Genomic DNA, 3,753 nt, shown 5'->3' with positions numbered 1-3,753 from the left:
AAGATAAACACTCAGAGTGTATGGAAGTACTGAGATCAGATCTGGGGGTAAGCATGTGATCCCCAAGTTTGGACCATATCCCTTATCCTAGCCTCATCCAACTTGACCTTATGAGAAAGCACCATGCACAGAGTAAAACACAGATGTCAGATGTTTGGTGATAACTGACTTTCCAGGGACTGCACTTTCATTGGCAGTGGTCAGGTTGTGATCATGGGGCTATTAAGAGTTTCATCTCAGGGTTCTGTTTTTCTTGCTTTATGTAGACAACACATGCAATCACCAAGAGAGAAAATACTGACTTAAAGAAACATGGATACTAGCCTCAGGCTGACCTACACATCAGCAATTCTTGTATCTTTTTTGTTTGTTTCTGCAGAGAATCAAATCAAATAAAAAGCAGGAAGCAGAATGTTAGTCAGTCTGTGTCTACAGTCCTTCCTCTGCATGTGGCCTCCGGGGAACCCTTTTTTTTTTTTTTTTCTTCTGCTATCCAAACTTGGAAATACACAACTTAAAAATACTTTAGAAACTAAAAATGAAGTTGGCATTTGGGCTACTAAGTTTGTGTTCTCACTCCTGGTACTAAGCATTTTATTTTGTTTAAGCTATGTACTGCAGCTTCAAAATAATGTTCTATCAATATTGATAGAACCTTTTGCTTTAGGAATCTGACTATTAAAATACTCAAATTTGGACTCAAATTCAGAGAAAAATTTCTTGGCCTACCATCAATTATTTAAACACCGATGAGCTGAACACCTTTAATCACCAGCAATCTCCCTCTCTCAGTTTAATAATCTAGATGTTTTTAACTATTCCTTGTGTATATCTTATTTTTAAATAATTTTTAACCTCTGGGTTAGAGAAGTAAGGAGTGTCTTTACTGCCCAATTACCTGCCCTATTCAGGGCAGACAACAGTGTGGAAAACAAAACATCACTTAGGCAGTATTTTGTAAGCTACTGTATTTTCCTTTTTTGTTTTGTTTTGTTTTTTTTTTGTTTGGTTGGTTAGTTGAGGTTTTTTTTTTTTGGGGGGGTCACACCTGGCAGTGCTCAGGGGCTACTCCTGGCTCTACACTCAGAAATTGCTCCTGGTAGGCTCAGGGGACCACATGGGAGGCCTAGATTCGAACCACCATCCTTCTGCATGCAAGGCAAATGCCCTACCTCCATGCTATCTCTCCGACCCCTAAGCTACTGCATTTTAAACAAAAACAGTGATCATGTGGTCTGAAGGACTGACTTGTTCTGAAATGTTCAACTTCCCATTTTGCTCCAGACAGCCTATCTCTCAGGTGTGCCCCTTTCGATGTCCCTTTTCTCAGTGCTCTTAACAACTGCCAAGCACCTGAGAGCTAGAATCTTATCTCTCTGTTGGCACCTAAAATTCAACACTCAAGACAGCACCCAGCATGGAATAGATAAAAAAAAAAATGTCTGTTTAATCAGTAAACAATTCACTTTTCAGACTATAAAATAGAATATATATTTTGATGTTAAATTGTGTTTTCCCATTCTACCTGGGTGAAGGAGGTAACTGAGTTAGTTTAAAAATCACTCCTACCGTCTAGAAGAAAAGAAGCATAGTAAGAAATAAACTGAAGTTGGTGACTTAGTGAATGATTTGCTCTAATTATATGCCTACATCTTGAAATAAGGATACCTTGGCGATATCCTTGTAGTCTACAAAGAGACACATGAGTATTTTTTGATTTAAACCACCAACCCTCAAAAAGCCAACTTAGTCCTGCCTCTCTTCTGCTTTGGCTGTGAAAGCACAAAACATATATTATATAAAATAAATTCTGCAACATTTTTCAGTTCTAAATTTTTTATTTCTTTGTGATATCTTATCTATTTTAATGCTCATTTTATCACAAACCTTATATTCAGAAGACATAGTAATGGTGGAGAACAGACGGTACATGAAGATGTAGGAAACAACATACCCAGAGATGGAAAAGCAACAATGCAATTTCTTTTATTTATAATTTTTATTTCAAAGAGCAGCAAGTGATTATTAATTTCTAACCAATGGTTTTATTTTAATTCTAAATTTTTACAGAAGAAAAAAATAGAGTCTAAATGATTCATCACAACAAGGTAATCAAAGAAAACCAGTTTTCCAAGATAAAGAAAACCAGGTATAATGTCCATATCACATAAGTACTTGAGAGTTTTCTATCATAAAATCAGCACAATTTAGATCCTTCATGAGATAAAAATTTATGCTTATTTTTCTCGTGTTCTTATTTTTTTTCATGTGTTTGGTTCAAAGCAGTACTAACATGATTCGTAAAGGCAAATACAACTTTTAATAGAAGTCGGAAATGGCTTTATTTATTTGTACCACCAGGTGGCAGTATTATGACACAATAGAAATTTTATCTACTAAAATGTCGACAAAATTTCAAAAGTTCATTAGCTTTTGGCAATTAACTTCCTATAACTATAAAGGGAAAGAAAGCAAAAGTTATAGTAGGAGATCTGAAATTTCTAGGGCAGTACAATAAAGTCGTTAAAATTCAGTAATCTGAAATTGCAGTGTCTAAAATTCTAAATCCTGTTGCTATATAATCTTGAACTACTAAACTATTTAAGCTCAGTTTATTTTCTTTAAAATAAGGGTGCCATTAATAGCCTTAAAGTGTTGTTAAAAATCAAATTAAAGGGGCTGGAGAGATAGCATGGAGGTAAGGCGTTTGCCTTTCATGCAGGAGGTCATCGGTTCGAATCCCGGCGCCCCATATTGTCCCCACTTGCCTGCCAAGAGCAATTTCTGAGCCTGGAGCCAGGAATAATTCCTGAGCACTGCCAGGTGTGACCCAAAAACCACCAAAAAAAAAATTAAAAACTACATGCAAAGTTTGATATATGCTGAGTCACTTTCTCTAAATTTATTTCTTGAAGTCCAAACACCAAGATCTCGAAATGTAACAGTATTTGGAAATAAGGTCACTTCAGGTGGAATTGTTCAACATGATTTAGAATATTCTGTAAACTCTGAACCAATTGGACTGATGTCCTTATAAAATAAGGGAATTCGAAACCAGCAGAATATCCTTTGAAACTGAAGCTGAGATCCGAGTGATGCTTCTTCAAGTTAAAAAAATGTCAAAGATGACTGGAAAAATAATTAAAATAAGCAAGGGGGCTGATACTTGCTACAGCATTAAGAAAATACCAAATGCATCAACACCTTGACCTCAGGCTTCTCATCTACAGTACTTTGGGATCACACATTTCTATGGTTTGAGACAGCTTGTGATATTTGTTACCAATGGGAAGAATAGAAAATAGGGGCCTAAGTGGTGGTACAGCAGTAGGGCCTTTGCCTTGCACACGACTGGCCTAGGACGAACTGCGGTTAGACCCCCCCAGTGTCCCATATGAACCCCCAAGACAGGAGTGATTACTTAGCACAGAGCCAGGAGTAACCCCTGAGAGTCACCGGGTGTGCCCCAAAAACAAAACAACAACAATAAATAAAAGAATAGAAAATACACAGTGCATCAGCACATAAAACCACTAATAAGAGTTATTATTAGCCCTAAACACTTTTAATCTAATTGCACTGAGGCAACAAGACTACTCAATTCAATTTGGTAAAATTTAATTTTCAAATTAAAGTACATTTTCTGACTATCACAGATTTATATCCCCATTCCCACTCCCAACCAATTGATAACATTCTGGGTAGCAACAAAAGGCCAAACTCTTCCCAAGGGAGGGAGATTAAGTGAACTAC

The sequence above is a fragment of the Suncus etruscus genome, chromosome 8 (assembly GCF_024139225.1).
Source record: "Suncus etruscus isolate mSunEtr1 chromosome 8, mSunEtr1.pri.cur, whole genome shotgun sequence".
In the NCBI taxonomy this organism is placed as follows: domain Eukaryota; kingdom Metazoa; phylum Chordata; class Mammalia; order Eulipotyphla; family Soricidae; genus Suncus; species Suncus etruscus.
This window is presented reverse-complemented; position numbering follows the sequence as displayed.